Below are 21,685 nucleotides of genomic sequence, written 5' to 3' on the forward strand. Positions count from 1 at the left end.
TGGAGAAGGTAAGCTCAGGGCGTTAAGGGTGGGTTTGGTGGCTCAACATTTTTCCACAACTAAACATTTCAGTCCTTGCATACAACCGTTCCTATCAGTTATATTGAACCTGCTTTTATATGTGTATGCATATTTTTATTTTTTTCTATGATGACGTAATTATTTTTTATATAACAACCTGTTCTGTTAAAGAAGAAGGTAAAAAGCCCTGGAGCTTGTTTCTACTGATTTGTTTTGCAGAATACAGATGAGCTGTCCTGAGCTCTATCAGCCTTTTCTGGATGTCTTTTTGTGGGATGTGTGTAAATCTTATTTGCAAAGGAGGGACTTATCTATTAGGCTGCAGAAATTAAACATCTTGAACTCGGGCATTTTTGAATGCGAGGTTCTGAGAGCTCAAAGACAAAATCAGATCTTTGCCTGGTCCTTCCTGCTTTCAAATGCGAGCACTGAAGTCATGATGTTCGCCCCTCAGAAACATGCAAATTAGACTGCACGGGCTCATATAATCTGATGAACATCCTCTATTGAATACCAAGTGCCTAAATGCAATTTCTACAGGAAATTATACTGCTGATGAGCAGGAGATACAAATGGAGGTATAAAAGCCCGTCAGGGATTTGCAGTCACAGTCTTATTGTCTTTGAAAAATATGCTCATTGTGGCACGTCCCCCTGTTGTGGAATTGTGAAAAACTATTTTACCCTCTAATTAGCCAAATATTCTGACCCAGATATGATCGACTGGATTTGGAAATAGAAGACGATACGCTTGCAGGCAGCATGTCTCCGAGGGCTATCTTATCTGTGAACACAGAATCCCAATAGAGGCGACCCACAATCAGCTCCCTCTCCTCCCCAGACGGATCATAAGCAAACTGTGCTGCCTGCTGAAATCCAACCACCAAAGTCCTTGGAAGCAGAGAGAGGACCAGGAAAAGGAATTAAAGCCTAAAATTAGCTTCGGCTAACTGTGTCTCTTGGTGCAGTGGTAAATTACAGATAGAGAAAGTTTATTTAAGAGGGTATTTAATCTCAGCCCTAGAAATTGGGGATCTAATTATTTTTAAAAGAAGAGGACCGATTCCCTTAAATTCAAGAACGAGCGTCTGCTTCAAGAGCAACAAGTTCCACTTTTTTTTTTTTTGTCTCACCTTGAAAGTGATGATGAGGATTTGTTCTTTGCAGTATCGATCCGGTCAGAGATGCAGATCACATTTTAAAGGAGTGCCTTGGATAAGGGGCTGCTGCCGGGGCTGATAAGTGTGACTGTCGGCTGACATTGGCTGTGTGGACGGTAGCTGACCTCATTAGACTAATGAATGTGGGGAGACGAGGGGGGAGTAAGGTGGGTGTACTGAGCGATGCTTTGGGAGGAGAGGAGAGGGCAGGACGGACTGACCTTTTCGAAGACTGAGGAAACTGAGATATGAGAGACTCAGGTTTGCTCTGTCAGCACAATCTGGAAAGCTGGAGCATTGGGCCTAAAGGGAAATGTGTGTGAAACTATCAGGCTGTAAGAACACTAAAAAATGTTGTAACGACTGAGATGCAAAACCAGATGTAGGTCGCTAACAAGCAGCTGTGTGTATATGTTTATGTACATTTTCTTATAGTTACCACACAGAGAGTTTGTATTTACGTGGCTACATCCTTTGTATCCTGTAAAATTTGTATTTTCCGTTGTCTTATGTTACCTCCTTTGTGTGTGTGTGTGTGTTTTTTTTTTTTTGTGAAACCGAAGAAAGTCACAGCAACAGAACAGAGATGAAAGAAACAGATTTCACCTGCATGGTTGCTGGCAATTAAAACCACGAATGAGATCTGCGCCTCAAAGTTAATGAACAGTTTTGAACTCTGCAGATGCTGCCTGACTTTTTATGACTTTATCAAGTGCTACACTGAAAACAACACCAGCTGAGGTGCACTAATAGTCTTCCTAAAGCAGTGCAGAAACCTAAAATGAAATTTTGAAAGTTTGTCATTTCTGGAAATATGGCTTTTCACTTTATGGCAGAAACTTATTTGAGGAGCTTGCTCTGCTGTCTGTAGGTGAAATATAATGGTAGAGTCAGCAGGCGATTAGCTTATCATAGCACAAAGACAGGGAGCTAAAGAGAACACCTACTCTCTCTGTTTAAAGGTGACACGGTGCCCTGCTATGGCTTATTCTGGTTTTTACCACTGATATGGAACATCAGGTTGTGTGAAGGGCAGGAGTTGACTCATTCACATTGCAGTTGCAAAGCACAGTTCATGACCAAATAGCTATTTAAATAGATTTCTTTTTTAGTTTTTTGTTTCCTCGGTGTGCAGCATGGAGTGCACATTTTAGCTCTGTATTAAAGGTCCCTTACTATGTCTGTACTCAAAATACTATAAAGATAGTGAATTATACTATGACTGTACAAGCCCTAGTTTTACTCCTGTTCCAAATAGCCTGTTTAAATGTCTGTGTCTTTAAATGCAGCTGTACTACTGCTTCCCCCTTCAAGAAGAAGACTCTCTCTGCATCTGTGATTGACAGAGTGGAGAATAGCTGACTGCATGGCAGCTGACTGCTGTGAATGAGTGTGTGAGGCCAATAGTTTCTAACACTTTTGAGCTTCTCTCTGAGCAATCATTTTACTTGGAGATATTGCAAAAAATTACAGCTCAGTCATGGTTTTTAACCCGTGTTTAGTGACTCTATCAGACAATGTTGTGGTTTTAAAATTTCTAGTGTAGTTAACATGTAGGTTGTGCTTCTGTCACTATTTTAAAATCAGTGTCTTTGTCTGACTACGATAACAGAAAAAATGTAAGTGGGGATGGCTTTATTCTGAATTTGACTGTATGAACATATAGTATATGTGAGCACAGAGAAGAGGAGGGAAGTAATCAGATTTAGGTTGCACTGAAACTCAAAAGGTCACCTGAAAACACAGTAACTCTTTGCTCTTGATGTTTCCACCATTTCCCTCAGCTTTACACATTCTACATAGTTCTGAGCTGTGGCTATAAGATCAAAACTCATGGTGAAATTAGCCACAGTGGTGGTGCAGTGTGCTAATACTAAGGATTTTCAGATATGTTGATGTGATGTTTCAAAAATAAAAGTGATCCACTGAATCTTCAGTTACTCAGATGTCGGGGGTGCATTAGGACTCGTGTGTTCACTCTTGCATCTAACAGCATAACATTTCGTTTGCTTTGCTCATAGCTGAGACGATTTAGAGTTAGCAAAACTCTAAACTGTGTGCATGGGGATGTGTGACATGTATGTATGGGGTTATGTGTGTATTTTAGTTTTGTTTTTAATGTATTAATTATATATCATGTATTTTATGTGGGCTGCACAGTGGTGTAGTAGTTAGCACTTTCACCTTGCAGCAAGAAGATCCCCGGTTCAAGTCCCGGCCTGGGCCCAGGATCTTTCTGCATGGAGTTTGCATGTTCTCCCTGTGCATGCGTGGGTTTTCTCCGGGTACTCCGGCTTCCTCCCACAGTCCAAAAATATGCTGAGGTTAATTGATTACTCTAAATTGCTCGTAGGTGTGAGTGTGATTGTTTGTCTGTATATGTAGCCCTGTGACAGACTGGTGACCTGTCCAGGGTGTCCCCTGCCTTCGTCCGAGTCAGCTGGGATAGACTCCAGCACCCCCCGCGACCCTAGTGAGGATAAAGCGGTGTATAGAAAATGGATGGATGAATGGCGGATGGATGTATTTTGTTTCAGTAGCATGTGTTCTGTTTTCTGTGTTGCAGGGCAGCTTCATTTTACCTTTGTCAAAGACAAATTCCTCCCACGGGAGACAATAAAGTAAACTTGACTTGACTTGAACTTGACTTGCCAAAAGCAGCAGTGGAAAGTAAATAAATCTGGTGGGCTGTAATACATCTGACCTTTTGGAATAGCTCACCTGTAAATAGCAGGCAGTGAAGGGCAGGAATATAAAAAGGTTTAGCTAAATGAGTATTGGTTCTTCAACTGGCACATAGGAGTTCAGTAAAATTCTTACTGGCTTGTAAAGGTGGGAGGCTACGTATTTATGGGGGAGGCCTAACAGCCTAACCGATTTTAATTTACACCTCAGGATTTATAACAACCCCAAAACACAATTAAAATGGATTTTGATCATATGGGATCTTAGGACATTTCATTAGTGCAGTGTGTTTATTTGAAGGGGATTCTGATATGTGTTTTGTTTTTTTTTGTTTTTTTGCCACAGTGACTGGAGCTGCAGTGGTATCAATCTACTCATCTGACTCTTGACAAGAATAAATTTATTCCCCAAAATGTCAAACTTTCTGTGAGAAAGTAGTTCTGTTGTGAGCTGGAGACTCCTCCAGACAGACGTGTCGAAGAAATCAGCAGTACATGAAAATTTTAGAAGATTCCAACTAACTCTTAGCTTTTACAGTATTATGATGTGCACAAAAGCGCTTGAAAGTAATTTCACTAGAGAGTCAAAAGTCACAAGCCAAAAGGGAAGGTTATTATGTAAACACTATTAAATAAACAGCAGGAATAAAATGTGCAGTATGGGAAAGATATTTAAAATGCATACACACGTATATACTCACAGGGTGCATAAAGGCACTTTGAGACGTTGAACAAAGGTGAGGTAAAAGGGTCCTGGGAGGATAAACTGACTGTCCTGCCACAGGCCTGCATGGGAAATTGCTTCCACAGGGGGGAAGTGACAGTGTGTTTCCTAGTGAAAAGCTACACGCTGCTGGGGAGAAAGCAGCAGAGACCAAAGGAGAAATGAGGGTCAATGAAAACATCCCATGGGCTGATATTTTCTGGTTCAGCAGCAAAACTGCACTTTACCAGTAATTTCACTAAAAGGCCTGACAGCAAAAACAGTCCTCATTTTTGTTATAGTTTTTCTTCAGCCCCCTTTTAAAGCAGAAACTTTCCACTTTTGGAGATAATGAAAAACCATCCAGCTTGCCAGACGGCCTATAAGATGTGCACCAGCAGATTCTAGCGTAAAAGCATTACTTTGGTATATTCCACCACGTCAGTAGAAAATGTTGCATTTTTTCGTTGTTTTTCTTGTTGCATGTTACGCAGTGCATTCCTCTGTGTACAGTATACAATCATTACAGAAAAGCTGCAGAAAAAATGTCCAATAACAATTCGTATAGCGAGCTCAAAGGTAAATAAACAGCAGAATTCTCTGTTGAAAAATGCATAGAAGAGACATGAGTCGTGGAGAGAAAATTGCTTTTAAAGGCAGAATCTGTGACCCCTACAGAGACAATGACACAAAATCACTTGATCAACAAATCTCACACTCTTTGACTCCTCTGCCAATCCAGCAATGTCCCCCAAGCCCTGCAAAGATAAATATCCTGCAGTATTTGCAGTAGTGAAGGACTTTCACCCAGCAGAATCTCTTAAGTGTAGCAACAAAGTGAATTTTGTTACAGAACATTTATGGTACATTTGATTTTATTGCGGTACTTCCCTGAAAACAGGAGAATGCTTTATAGAGGTAATATGGTGGAATATATATGATGTATATAGGTGTCACTAGAAAGTAAGAAGAAATATCCAACTATAAAAGACCTGGTAGACTAAGTCCAGTTCACTTATTGAGTTACTTGGAATGTTTAACTGTAGTGATGTTTCTTGCAAACAATTAAGAGTAATACACTGCTCAAAAAAATTAAAGGAACACTTTAAAAAAACATCAGATTTCAATGCGGGGAAAAACAAACTGGATATAAATATTGATATGGACTGGATGATGTGTTAGGAATGAAAATATGCCATATTGTTTGATGCAAAATGAAAATTATCAACCCCCAAGAGGGCTACATTCAAGACACCCCAAAATCAAAGTGAAAACTGATGTGGCAGGTTAGTCCATCTTTCTGAAATTCCTTGGCAGCAATTCATAATGGTATTCAGTAGTTTGAATGGCTTCCATGTGCTTGTATGCAGCCTGACGATGTCGGGACAAGCTCTGAATGAGACGACGGATGGTGTCCTGGGGTATCTCCTCCCAGAACTGGACCAGGGCATCACTGAGCTCCTGGACAGTCTGAGGAACAACCTGATGGTGTCAGATGGAACAAAACATAATGTTCCAAAGGTGTTCTATTGGATTCAGGTCAGGTGAGCGTGGGGGCCAGCTAATGGCATCAGTTCCTTCATCCTTCAGGAACTGCATGAGTTCTCTTACCACATAAGACTGACCATTGTCCTGCACCAGAAGGAATCCAGGACCACTGCACCAATGCAGGGTCTGACAATGGGTCAAAGGATTTCATCCTGATACCTAATGGCAGTCAGAATGCCATTGTCCAGCCGGTAGAGGTCTGTATGTCCCTCCATGGATATGCCTCCCCACACCATCACTAACCAACCGGTCACACTGAACAATGTTACAGGCAGCATAACGTTCTCCACGGCTTCTCCAGACCCTTTCATGTCTGTCACATGTGCTCAGGGTGAACCTGCTCTCATCTGTGAAAAGCACAGGGCACCAGTGGTGGACTTGCAAATTCCTGTGTTCTATGACAAATGCCAGCCGAGCTCCACGGTGCCAGTCAGCGAGCACAGGGCCCACTAGAGGACGCTGGGCCCTCAGACCACTCTCATTACATCTCTTTCTGATTGTTTGATCAGAGACATTCACACCATTGGTCTGCTGGAGGTCCTTTTGCAGAGCTATTGCAGTGCTCATCCTGTTCCTCATTGCACAAAGGAGCAGATAGCTGTCCTGCTGATCGGTTGAGGACCTTCTACGGTCCTGTCCAGCTCTCTTAGACTAACTGCCTGTCCTGGAATCTCCTCCATGCTGTTGAGAATGTGCTGGGAGACACAGCAAACCTTCTGGCAATGGCACGCATTGATGTGCCATCCTGGAGGAGTTGGACTGTCTGTGGAACCTCTGTAGGGTCCAGGTATTGCCTCATGCTACCAGAAGTGACTCTGATCCTAGCCAAATGCAAAACTAGTGAAAAACAGTCAGACAATATTAGGAAGGAAAAAAATGTCAGTGGCCTTCACCTGTAAACTCATTCCTGTTTTGGGGGTTGTCTCATTGTTAGCCCTCTAGTGCATCTGTTGTTAATTTTATGAACACCAAAGCAGCTGAAACTGACTAAAAACCTCCTCTGTTACTTACTTGACCAGATCAGTATTCCACATGTTTGACTGACTTGATGCAATACTTAGATTAAAAAGTGTTCCTTTAATTTTTTGAGCAGTGTAGATGGAAGGGGAAATAGTTATTCAATAACATTTTCAAAGGGGAAACGAAACTGCACTTGAAGAATTATATATATTCACTGTGATGTCCAACTTTCCTAGCGCAGGTCTCTTTTCTAGAAAACCCTCCACGACTCAGAAAGCCCTTTGTTTCATATTTATAGCAACAACTGTAAAACAACAGACAGACAAAAAGTGCAGAAAATCACCTGTCTTTGAAGCCAAATGCAGTGATTAAATTGGTGAATCATGCATTAATAGATTTATCACCTTTGTTCCCCACTGGTGGAGATGTTCCAACTTTAGTTGTCAGTTATTTGAGAACTGAAAGAACAGGACTTCTAACAGTCTTGTTCTTTCAGTTCTCAAATAATAAGGCTGTTAGTAAAGCAAATAACAATCTAGCAATGAATTAACTGTTGTGATACAATGTGATGATGTTGAATGCCGAAAAACTCAGCGTGTGATTGCAGAACAGGATGTCAAAGAAAGAAAGACAGAATCAGTGATAAAGATATCATTAAAAAAATCAGCTGCACCTGTCAGTCCAATTAGTGGTATTTAGCTATTTTTCATGTGTGAGTTGCTTATTCCAACATCATAACTAGGTATCTCTTGCAGTTCTGGCAGAGTGTTTTTCTTTAAAGCGTACACACCTTAGGTCAAAAATATTGCCATCCTAAAACTGTGAAAGCTATAGCATCCAATGGGGAGAAGGCCTCTGGGTAGGACAATTATAAGTTCTGTTTTCAGACAACCACAGGATTCATATGGAATTATTAAGTGCTGAGGTACTTCAGGTGACTGTAGAAGCTGTGACACTTTGAACTTGTACTTAGGACTTGATCAGTGGCAACCAAAGCGGCAGAAAAATCAATGCAACAATAACACCGGCTTCACTTTTTGGCCAAGTCAATATTAGGCTGAAATGGCTTTTCTTTCCTCAGTTTATTGAGGCAATTCACCCCCTTACTTGTGAGGAAATGTGGTTTTTCCTTAAGCACTATCCATCACAGGGTTCTCACCGGCCTCTGCTGTATGCCAGCTCCACAAAATCCCCGCCACACTCATGTGCTGTAGATTTTTATATGAAGAATACGATGAGCTCGCCCCAGTGGAGCTACTGTAGTTTTATTACTTTCACAGGGTTCTCGAGGCTCGGGGGAGCGGTGCTCATCCTTTTTCATGATTCCTGAGCAGGTTTAACAATTTGAAATGATGATGACTTAGTCAAAACTGGAGTGTTTCTCATCTCCAGACTGAAGTGTACACCATACCGGGTGCACGGTTGTGTCTTTGATGCATACTGTTTGTTGTTGCATTCTCATTTCTGCTGCTTTTTGCACTGAAATCTGGTGAATTATAATGTAGACAAAAAAAAAGCGCTGACTTGGCACCACTGAGGTTTGGGATACGTGCTCACACAATCTCTCGCAGACACTATGAGCATATTTTTCTTCTGTGACAGAATCGCATTGGTCATAATCAAAACCGTTTTGAGAACACATTCGTACAGAATATAAGCAGTCAAAGTGTATGACAACAGCAATATTTATGGATGAAAACATATAGCTGTCTTGTTTTCTGCAAGGAATAACATTCCCCACTACTCAGTGCATTACAGACAGTAAAAAAACAAAACAAATCTGTCTCCAGTACTTTTCTCAGCATATTTCTGAATTCAATAAAATATGATACTGATCCTTCTCTAAAGCAAACATACAAGTACATCAACGTCCAGCAGTCACAGTTATACTGAAGTGAAAGCAGCACAGGTCAGTAGTTTTCAGCTTAGATAAATCTGAGGAGTTATGAGATGATTAATAATGTCAGAAAGAATAAAAAACTGATTTCTCATACATATATTTGGATTCATTTCTTGGACAGCTCTCAGACTTTATGAAACACTAGATGTTTTTTGTACCTCTATGGGCCGTAGTTATTTAAATTATGCTCTGTGAGAAGCTCAGAGGACAAGTGTCTCTTTAGAGAAACTGCTAACAATTCAGAGAAATCTCAAACATGACAAGGCGCTGCAGTTTCACACTTCTTTTTTGTAAGAGGTCACAAACCAAAAAGGCTCGAGGCTACCAGCATAACAGCGGAATGTTGGCTCAAACTGTCAGCGTTTGAGTTGCGTCGTACGTAATGTAGGCACCAAGGAGTTAGAGTGTGCGGAATAAAAAGACACAGAAATGCTCTCTCTGACCTGCACAGAATCTGAATCTTTTTAAACGCAGTCTTGGGGCGACCTGATGGCCCCAGTGGTTTTAGGGTGCACATGCCCTGAGCAGAGGATCTATGGTTTAAATCCCAGCTGGAGCCATTTGCTGAATGCCATTCTGCTGCTCTGCTGCACTTTTTGCCTGTATTGTTACAAAGATGCAGTAGAAAGAGAGGCAAAAATGCTCAAAAATATAGCTTTAAAAGAAAAATAGGCTCAGTCTGAGGAGTTCACCAATGTTATAATGCACAACTCTGTGATGTATGCTCTTTCAAGAAAAGTACAAAATACCTCTGTTATCCCTTAATGTTAATATTTGATTGACAAGACAGACACTTAAAATATATCTTCTGAGAATCCCAAATCCACAACCAGAAATCTTCACAACAGAAGACATTCAAACCAAACCGTGGGCACGCTTGGAGGCCTGCAGACTCATTCTAGTTCTTCCACAAACCGCATTCGCTGTACAGCCTAACTACTCAACCAGTAAGCAGCTTGTACTTCACCACAGTAATAATGAAAGAAAATGTAAGAAGCTTTGTGTTTGTTTTGGCCTCTCAGGGGATGCAGCAGCTTAAGGCAGTGTTAGTGCCCCACTGACATCAAACTGCTATCTCTCTGTAAGAGTAAAATGCGCAACTGATTGGTGGGTAAAACCTTAAATAAAAACAGAGCCACCTAAAAACAGAGAGCGGTGGGCTTTGGAATGCATCAGTTGGAGGTCGTACCGTATAAGCTTTGCTTGTTATCATGGAGGAGCAGATTTAAATTCCCGCACGACCTGTGAAAACAAGGTTTGAGAAGAAGAAGGGAAAAAAGAAAAGAAAAAAACACAACCTCAGCTCCCTCATGTACTTGTGAGGTGCCCTTGATCAAGACACCAGACAGCCCTAGGCTTCAGCGGAGCTGCTGAGCGTCGGGCTGTAGTTGCACTAGGAAACTCCCAGACATGTAGTTGCCTTCGATGCATGTAATGCCGTGAATATGAAGCAGGGCAGTGGAGGAAGAGAGCAAGCATGATCACGTGACTTGGATAAAGGTCAGTGTAATACAACGATGTCATGAGCATTTTTGAAATGCTCCTCGGTATGTAATTGCTTTTTTTTTTTTTTTACTTTGTTTTAGACACAAACTGGATCCTGTCTGGAGACATTTAAAGGTCCACACAGCACACGTGGCTTGGAGTCAGTAATGTATCGTGTTTAATGCGCAGACACTTGCATCATTTATTTAAGTGCTGAAACATGAATATCTTCCTCTGAACAATTGATCCTCACATCAATAAAGTGGATTGAATTACCTGTTTAACCTTGCCATCGATAAACCTTCAGAAAAAAGGGCCACACTAGAGCACAGTGATTCACATGTGCAGTTTACACACATTCCCATCTTACAGTGCTTGTAATGGGAGGGGTTGAATGCACTGTTCTTGTGCTTAGTTTCTCAGAATGTGTTCCAATTTGTGCAAAGATTCTAAATCCAAAACTGTTCAGGGATAGTAGAGGATTAGTGTTGACATTTTGGACCGGAATCTATATAACATATGTCAGATAAAGTCCTCTAATCAGAGCACATAATTCATCAGCTGTCCTCAGTGAATTTCCATCAGTTGCATTTATTAAGGACATGAAGTGACTTGAGCTTTGATCTCAAGATAAAAATAAAAAAAATGTTTTCTGGATTCATTATTTCAATTTTTTTGCGTCTATTCAAGAAACGATCCAGGAAGAGAGGGGAGTAAAAAGGGCAATCTGCCTGTGATTGCTTGAAGCCAGCGCTTCATTGATTACCTCACTGGTTTCAAGGTAGCTGAGGATTTTCCTATTCCTGCATTTTCTCACAGTGCTTTCTGCAGGTCTCTGAGTGCACTTCAGTAACCTCATCCATAAATTTGAAACAAACCTGCCTTGCAAGCAAATCACGAGCAGGCAAAGCAAAACTGCAAACTCCATTCAAATGCAGAGGCTGTTTGCTGTTTTTGTGCTGCTGTTGCTCTTAGCAGTAATGAAAATAATAAACATTCACATACAGCAATGCAAAATGTTCAAAATACTTGCATTTGAAAATGAACTACTTGCTTGCTTTTTGGAATATGAGATTATTTAAGCTCACTCTTATTTGCTGAATAAAGAGGTTTAGCTACTAAACACACACACACACACACACACACACACACACATGGGTCATTCTGTGTGGTTTCACCAGATGGTGGTTGCCGCACCATTTTCAAATTAGTCCTAAATTTGCATGCCATTAGACAGTCACAAAAGTACTTTCTATGCAGAATTGTAGGCCTGTAGCTCAAACAGTTTCTGAGTTGTGGGGTTCTGAAATTTTCAGAATTTGGGCTATAAAAAGCCTCGTCAGTGTTTTTTGCATCTTTAAGTGGTTATTTCTCAGCCTCTAGACATACCAGAGAGCTGTGAGTTGGTAAACAAGGCCTCTGCATGTAGCTAGTGCCCCACAAACATCGTCAGGTGTTTCCCTACACTCTGCAGGCCATGGGGGCTTGCTAAAAATGCTAAAAATTAAGAGATACCTACTCACGAGTGGGGTTTGGGACCTTCAAAGTACTAGAAATACTGCACAGAAGTGTTCTAACACCCCTGGGTTCCATTCTACACAAACTTGTGTGATAACTTAGCAAACTGGAGCTTTCTGGGTACCTCAGTTTGGAAAATATGAGCTCCCGAAATTAGACGAGATTTGTAATTGGCTTTTTTTGGTGGCAAAAATCTCAGTGTGGGACAGGTACCAGAGACCCCAAATTTTTCTACAAGACAGTTCCATCTGTCTTCTATCACTGTACAAAAAGCAGCAAGGTTATATTTGTAGTTACTGAGATATTCTTACTCAAAATGGCATGGGTAATGTCAAAATCATTTTTTGCTTTTCAGTACTTTAAATTCTCCCAAATTCTGAAAATTACAGACCCCCACAACTCAGAAACTATTTGAGCTACAGGCCTACAATTTTGCATAGAAAGTACATTTGTGACGATCTAATGGCATGCAAATTTAGGACTAATTTGAAAATGGTGCGGCAACACCCCCAAGGAATATCTGTTCATTTCACCTGGAATGACCCATATATATAAATGTGTGTGTGTGTGTGTGTGTGTGTGTGTGCGCATATGTATACACTTTTTTTTTTACAAAAAAATTAAAATAAAAGAAAATGATCAAAATCAGGATAAAATTAGTCTCCTGATATAAACAGCTACCAGAGGCCATATTGTAAGAATACGGCTCTTTTGTTCCTTTCATCACTTGTTTGAATGGGAGGAGAGGATTAATTCTACCCCATCTGCTTCTCCATGCAAGCTCTCAAACAGGAGATAGGTGTATAAAACTTATGAAAAACAAATTGAAACACAACTTCGCTGACAAACTCAAACGCAAAAGTGCTGGCTTTGGATTTTATCTCTTGGGGATAGAGGTTGTTATGCAGTGCAAAATCAATACTAAAAAGGTATTGCTGTCTAAAAACTGTTTTGAATTTGCCAGATTTGGAAAGCAGCCCCTGGGTCACTGAGCAGATCATTTAATATATGCAGCAAAAGTGTTGTTGAGCTCAGTTTTGAGTCATTTTCCCTGTTTACACCTCCACTTCCAAAAGATGACTACATATTTCTTGGACTCTGTTTGCCAGCGCATACAGATGAAGCCACATTTGCTATTCATTATTGTGTCCTACATCGCTACCTGAAATCCCACCTTCAACACTTGAACTCTCACACGTCACCCAGTATTTTCCTTGAGAAATGAACACAGATTGCACAATCAAAAGGCGGCGCTGGGAGAGCACACTTGCAAATACACACCCATTTGTGCGCTGATGCGTAATTCCAGGAAGTGTAGTGTGTGAATCTGTCAAGAGACATATACGCGTTTTGGTCCTCATTAATGATGCAGTGTAAAAAACAAACTGTACTTGCGGCTCATGTACTGGAAAGGGAGTTGGGGTAAAAAGAAATGAAAATAGTGTGAAGGAACATTTACATAATCACTGCAAGGTTGAGAAAACATTCCTGATTCAACTCTCATGATATGAATCTATGAAAAACAACAGAGATGTGTGGAAAGGTGTTTTATTCATTTGATTTAATTTCTCATCATGCACACAGTTCCAAATGCAAATAAAATCTCAAAAATTCCTTTTAGACTGGTGTATAAGTGATATTGATCCACTATTGTTCACGCAAGGTACTTTTCCAGCAAGATAGCAAGGAGGGCATGATCGATCATTTTTCTAAATCAAATTCCATCTCAGGTTTGACCTCTGTCACTATGTCTTATGACTAAAGGATAAGTAAATATTTGGACTGAATGGCAGCAGTTGACTGCTTCCCCAAAAGTACCAATGAAGTCAGTCAACATCCATCCATTATCTATACACCGCTTTAGCCTTATTAGGGCTGGAGTCTATCCCTGGTGAAGGAAGGAGACACCCTGGACAGGTCACCAGTCTGTCACAGGGCTACACAGAGACAAACAAGCACACTCACATTCACACCTGTGTACAATTTAGAATCACCAATTAACCTCAGTATGTTTCTGGACTATGGGAGGAAGCCAGAATACCTGGAGAAAACCCATGCATGCACAGGGAGAACATGCAAACTCCATGCAGAAAGATCTCTGGCCCAGGCCGGAACACAAACCGGGGATCTTCTAGCTTCAAAGCAGCAGTGCTAACCACTGAACCACTGTGCAGCCCGGTCAGTCAACATCTGCATTTACTTCTTTATTACTGAAATACGGTTGTCTGCTACATCAAATACATTATTTTTGGAAGGGCATGAGGTCTCTCTCTTTCTCTCTCTCACACACACATACACACAGTGGATGATTCATAAGGACTGGTTTTTTTATATCAAAGGTAATGTCAAATCCGCATGAGCACCGGCACAGAAACCTGTTTTAAGAAAGGGTAAGGGTTAACTGAACTGTCAATGTAAGCTATCAGTGGGGTTAGGCATCTGATGATTCCTTCAGATTCTCTCATCAGTTGTTGAAGTTTCATCTGAATAAACATCTAGTCACTAGAAAATGAACATTTGCAAATTCCATGCATATCTGCTTAAAGTTGAATGCTACGAATTGAGAACCTGGTTATTTCCTAACGACTGAATAGAACCATTCTTACCAGATTAAATACTGTGTCAGGGGTCACATTCCTGTGACAACGCAGAGATCTTTCATTTAACCCCTTAACACATGCAATGAGGATGCACCAGATGAGATGAAATAAAATAAAATAAGGTAAAATAGATGAGATAAATAACTAAAGAAAATGCACGAGCAATGAAAAGCAATGATAACTGAATAATGATATTATTGGAGTTGTCTGCGTACGTTCTCAGTTATCCAAGTCACAGTCACCCTAGGTGATTCTTTTTTTGGTTCTTGAAGATGTTTCACCTTTTACTCCTAAGTTCTAAGTGACAGGTAAGGAGTCCGGGGCATATATTGTGATTCCTAAAATCATGTGGCTAATAACTCATTAAAGACTCACATGTCCTGAAGCATGAAACTGCCACATGAGGACTTAAGATGTTAACATTATGGGCCGGGAAGACAAATGTAAACTATCTGAGAAGTTAAGATGGTATCCTTAACTGCCTTGTCTCAACAAAGGAGGGGATCTACAACACCAGTTATCAGATACTTGTAATGCATTGCTGAGCTCCTTACCAAGGCAGTTTCACAGCCATTCATATAACAATGTCAGAAGGGGGTGCAAATCTATCTGGGACTCCCCACCACTCAGATGGAACTGAAGAAACCTCGTGGATGAGAAGTGAAGCAAACTTAATAATCTAAAAGAGAAGTCCAGTTGTTTTCTTCTAAAGCATTTTCTATTCTAAAACTATTCTACGTACCTTCTCAGAATCTACCTTTCTTTTTACCCATTGTACCGTGATAGACCATTATACAAGGATATAATGGTCCTACAGTACAGGATCAGATTTTCAGCTTTAACTTTCTTCCAGTGACTTTTTAATTTAAATGGCAGCTTACAGTCCAACTGTGGTGAAAAAAAAATAAAAAGGGAGAAAATCTGTGAATCATTTAACGCCACACTGCAGCACTATTACCTCAGTCAATGGAAGGCTATTTGCTAAAGAAAATAAGTCTGGCATTCACAAATTTGTAGGCAAAGAAAATATGACGCACTTGTCATTTGTCATCAAGAGCTGATATTTTAAAGCATCCTTGTTTCTCTACCAATGTCATCTTGAATAACAACTGAAAATTGTTCTGCTACATCAAACCCACTGTTGCCAGATGAACAACAGCAGGCTGTGCACTATGCAAAGGTTTGCATAGTGCACAGCCTCCAAATTCTGTTCAAAAGATATATATGTAAAGGATAAAATTCTGATTATCTGAGTACATGCAAAATGCCACTGTTGAGATAGTGAGAGCCTACCTTTTGATAAGAAGTAATATGTTATCACCTACATAAAAATGTTAGGGTGGCACACGGTGAAAATAATTACTGGAGTCTGACCGATGACAGCAGCTTCATAACATTGCAGATGTAGAGGGTGGGTGTGGTTCAATAACTGTTTTGTGTCTTGAAGACTGGCGTGTTCCATCACATTTCTTCCCAGTTTTGTTTGTTTGTTGGTTCTGTGAACCTCCAGTGACTCAAAAAATATTCTCTATATTTTCTATTGCAATAACTAAAGCTACAAGTTTGCTAGAGTAGGTCTTTAGAAGTCTATTTAATTGCCGTTGAGTTGAGAAACCACACACTCAGCATGACCAAATTGTTGGTCGAAAAATGTGTCCACGGTTTTCCATCTGTCTGGTTTTTCTACTGGGTTGAAAGCATTTTATTGGGCTGGCTGCGTCCAGCACTGGGCTTGACTGTAAGCCTTAAAAAAGGTTGTTCTTTATAATTTGGATATAATACTCAAAATTATATAGTCATATAATTGTGTCATTCAGAGCTGCCAGTCAAAACGTGCCACTGCTATAAGTAAGGGTATATAGGAGTAACAATACTCACACAGTATTTTTATCCAGACTGCTGAGTGTCAGGAGCTCAGCCCTCTTACAGATGCAGGAGTGTCAACCAGTGATTTGTAGCTGTCTAAGGATTTTCCCTTGAATCACAGGCGTCACATGTCGGTTGGTTGATCCGTCTGAGTTGCTTGTTCGCCACTGTCCCTGTCCGACTGATGGCCTGATTCAATGTAAATACAGTCCCTCCTCAGCCTACCTGCTGTTGCCAGAGACAGCTGTTCACCGGGCAGACTTGGCCTCCCTCCACTCCCCTCTGAGCTTTTGAAAACACTGTAAACTACATTTCTCCCATGAATGCGACCGTTAAATGATGATCCAAGTTGTTTTCAGCATTGGTCCTGTGTTCATTTCTTTTTCTCCGTTCATGCCAACAGTCCTGTGCATGAGAGGATATGAACTGCAGAGATGTAAAATGTGCCAAAAAGTTGTTTTCTCAGTGAGAACCAGTGTCTTGGGAATTTGTGTCAGCACACAAAGTATCATGTGTCCACCCTGACATAATGCTGCCAAGGGACACTCTGAACACTTCACACCCATTTGACATCATTTCCTACATAATGGTGAAGTAAATATGACGACAAGTGTCCAACTGCCCACAGATGAGCTACGCCCGTCTGGACACATGCTGCGAGGAAGATTCAAATCTTTCTCAAAATGAACAAAATGAATTTTTTATTCAAAACCTACTTTTATTTGCTGCTACTAATGAAACTGTTCCTGATTTAGAGGTCAGAGCACTTCTTTTATCAATATTATTTCAGTCAAACTCTCATTTTCACAGCTGCTCTCTAATTTTGGCTCCGGGAAGGGCACTCATTTGTTATCAGGAAATGGGGCCAGAGCACCTTCACTATCCATCAGTCTTAGGGACTACCTATGGGGGTCACCTGGCAACACACCACCGGCCAAGTAATGATACAGCTCAAGGCCATAGACGCAGGGAAGCTATAACAGAGGCTGTTATTGGGCTGGCCACCTGCCCATGGATCAGTTTAATGTTCTTTATAACCATCACATACATGCCACTGTCATTCATCCACACCAGGGATAGTTTATTATAGATGTGTCTGGTTCAGAGACACATATAACACTTAGGAAAATGGCGTCAGGCTGCCACAGTCTTGTCTATACATGCCGTTTTATTGGTCACAAACACACATATTTGCCCTCTTTCTTGTATGCAGCGCGGAGAAATACCATAATTGTATGTGACACAACCCTGATACGACTTTTTTCCATTTTCATCCTGTCGTTTCTCTTCCCTGGTAAGTGTGTGCCTCTAGGCCATCCTGCAAGACATAAAAAACCCAGTTGTGCGAAAGTGTTGCACACTGCGGACTTAATTCTGAAAGCTTTTGACAACTAAACGTTTCCTAAAAAAGGAACTCTCGGAAAGATGTTCGTAATTGCTTGGACACCCCGGGGAGCAGTTATCTTTCCTATACTGAGACATGGGAGGCTTGAAAGATGTTTCCTTTCAGATTAACACATATGTTGACAAGATTTGACAGATGGCATTTGCTTTGAACCCTTGTGTCTGCAGAAGAAGTGTAAACAAAAGACAACAGTGTAAAAGAGAAGCTTGTTTTCGAGCAGTTTGTTGTCACAGAGCTAAGTTATAATCACATGTTGGAATTTACAGTTTGGTCGACGTGATGTTTAGTGTGGAGTGTTAACGTTTAGAATATTGGATGAGTGGTTGTTTTGCTCAAGGCAAGAAGAAAATATACATTTCACAGTGAAGTTGCTGACTTAAAGACTTCTGAATATTATATTTCAACAGCAGGAGAAGAAATATCTGCCTTTAAGTAAGTAATTTAGAGTCCATTCCTAAAATGAATACTTGTAGCTGGACTTTACATTACTTTGTGTTTAGTAAATTGAAAATGCTTCTTAAAAGAGGTGTATTCAATTTCAGAGATATGACCTGATTAATATTATTACTTTTTTAAAGAAATGCAATTTTGTAAATATTCCCACAGTGGTTCTAGTTTGCCAGGCAAAGCAGAGTTACATTGTCTGGATTCAAATTCCCATTTCAAAGTCTGTCAGAACATTAAATATCAATGGACCCCCAATGAGGCCAGTGGGGCCTGCCCACCGGGCCTGGCTCCAGCACTGGCAGCATATGGGGCCCCTTCCATCTGTTGCCCTTGTCCTGTATATATGTGTGTGTTTGCGTGTGTGCGCTGGCCTACTCAGCTCCCATCACTATCATCTGCTGAACTCCAATGCCTCTCTGTTTCCCTTCGTATTAGGCTTGAAAAGCACACCAGATGGCCTGTGGGAAAAATCTAACTCCTCCAAAACGGCAAGAGGCACCACCCACAGGCATGACAGAGTTCTGAAAGATTTAAGACATACACGACATACTTTTAACAGACACACACACACAGACACACATAAAGTCCTCATTGCTTCATGTTCGATTTGTACAATTGACACATGAAGGCAGAAAGAACTGACAGCAGCAGATACATCAGAGGTCTAACTGTGGATTCTTGATATATTGACCCAGCACACATGACCTTGACTCGGGGGCTACAAGGTGTGTCAGAATGGGCACTGTGTGAGTAATAGCGCTCTGTTTGCAAACTGAATAGTCGAGTCAAGCTTATTTATAGTCCTTGACACAAGTGTGTTTCAAAGGGTTCATATATCAAACACACTTGAGCTCACGTTCACACTGATGGGTCATTTGGAGTCTCCAGTACACCTGAGCTGTATATTACAGCCTGATAACTTCACACTGAGCAGGGCAAAGCAGGGGCTTAATTTGTGGAGCTTTTTGTCATGTGGCAGCAGTTTTGAAGTAGTCCTTTGACATCTTGGGAAATATGCCTATACATTTTGTGACAGAGAGTGGAAAAATACTAACTTGCTGTTGCAGCAGGGGTAATGTGCTGGATTGTTTCCAGCCTGTTTCCTCCTTTTTCTTGTCCTAGTCCTAAGTCAAATAAGTTAAGTCTTAACACTAAACTGATCTTAATATTTATGGACAAATCACTGGATGAACCGTTTGTGACATCACTCACAGGTTTCCTGAACAGCCGTCACCATCTTGGCAGTACCTGACCCAGCCTAACTAGTGGCTAGTCCCTATTAGTTCTCACTTTGTCAGCCAGTTCTCTAATATTGAATGATCTAGCTGCACTGCGATATCATTCTGCTGTAGGGGAAAAAAGGCTCTGGCTTGTTTGTATTTCCTAAACAAATCACAGTCATTGTGGGCGGGGCTAAGCGAAGGATGTGATTTTGGTGTTGCCTCAAAATACTGACGACTGGAACTGTTGTGGTGAATCATTTGCATGCAGGAGGTTGAGCATTAAAACGGATAATCCAATGCAAAAACTAGCAGAGCTGCCTGACTGCACAATCAAAGTTCTTGGCAAAACTCTCACTTTCACTTTTGTTTGCAATTATCCTCCTTGCTTGCTGCAAATTGCTATTGGTACTGTTTCCTGTGTTAAAAAATAAATTTAAAATAAATTTTGATTTTTTTTTAACATGCAAATATTAGAAAGGGCGGCAGAATCCAGGGTACATCCATTGTGCATAATGTTATGCCTTGATACAGTTCAAACTGTAAATTATATGAAAATTCACTCCCCATTTAGTTGTCATGAAGAGGAGAATTAGCTATATAGACCAAAGTCATTCTTTGTACAGGCATTAAACATATTTATTCTTGCTGGAAAGGTGCAGGTGCATTATATTCTGGGGTGTATGAGGATTGACTTGCTTTTGAAGTCAGCCTCAAGTGGACATTCAAGGAATTGCAGTTTTGGTACTTTGGTTTTAACCTCCTTTTTCAGCATCAGAGAATGCCGCTAAGGTCAGACATGAGCGTGGCATCAGTCTTCTCATCTAACACACAGAATGAATGCAAATCAATGTTTTTTTCCAACAGTTCCTTTAGGTTGACCTTCAACTGACACTACTACTGTGGTTGCTTGGTTGCCTGGTTTGTCTGCTGCTGTTTTCACATTTACATTTGTTCTTAAATCCAGATCACTAGCTTTGCAGAAGACATGTCAATACACTAGTATGGGATGACTACATTTGAATCCACTTCAATATATTAAACCAAAGAGCATAAAGAGTGAAAGGCACTGAATCCTCAGACATACAAATCTAAACAGAATCCTTTACAGATTAAGAAGTGCTTTACTAAGATTACATGATAACAATGATGCAATCTCATTTCCATTAAGCATTAATTTTTATATATCTATAGACACGGTTCTGACCATATGTGCCTCTAAACACTCACTAACTCCTCAAGCAGCTCTTTTTCTTTTTCTACTCTTGATGAAACCACCCTGAACCGCTCATCCCTTCCAGTGAATTGCTCTGTCCAGCGCCCGTGTCACACTCTCGTGTTTTTTGATTCAGCAGCTCGAGTCATGAGAGTTCGAGCCGGCCGACGGACTAAAGCTCAAAATACTGCACGACACTTTGCAGTGAAATGTAGCACCCAGTCGCTAGATCATCTGAGGGCTTTTTTCCTCAGGTTATCCAGGCTTACAGGCGCACACACCATCATATTAGCGGCTGCGCTCTTAACAGCAATTTAGTGATCTGAATTCCCTCTTGACTGCTGCCTTCTTCTCTCGCTTTCTCATTATACTGTGAGGGCAAAATGCAAAGCAGTCAGTGAGTTTTAATATATCGCATGTAATTAGAAACACAAATGTGTAGAGAAGTCTCTGTATGAGGCTGCTCATTGTCATGCATGTGATACATTCAGAGGGGGGTGATGTTTTGCTCTGTGTCTTGATCTCTATGTCTCTCTCTCTCTCTGTGGTCTAGTTTTTCCAGGTGTAATGTCCAACGCAGTGGTTCCCTTGAGCAAGGCCACTTCCTCCAGCTCCAGCCCTCCTGGCCGAGCTCCTCGGAGAGCCAGGTCTGGTCTCCAGTCTCAGAGGAGGTGAGCTGGCCAAGGTGGTATTTCTGATCCTCACACCAGACGCTGTCTCACCTCCACAACAGACATGCTCTTTATTCAGTGACGCCTGAAATTAGATGGTGCTGCTTGTAACGGGATGGAAATGTTGTGGTGGAACTGGCATCAGCGCGGTCTCGGCCAATCGCCGAAGCCACGGCGGCATCTGGAGATGTACAGCATGGGCTTTCTATTATTCAGAAATGACTCTTTATGTGCACGGACAATTTTCGCTCATTCCACCCAATTTCCACAATATGTTTCTGC

This window comes from Acanthochromis polyacanthus, chromosome 13 (genome assembly GCF_021347895.1).
Source record: "Acanthochromis polyacanthus isolate Apoly-LR-REF ecotype Palm Island chromosome 13, KAUST_Apoly_ChrSc, whole genome shotgun sequence".
In the NCBI taxonomy this organism is placed as follows: domain Eukaryota; kingdom Metazoa; phylum Chordata; class Actinopteri; family Pomacentridae; genus Acanthochromis; species Acanthochromis polyacanthus.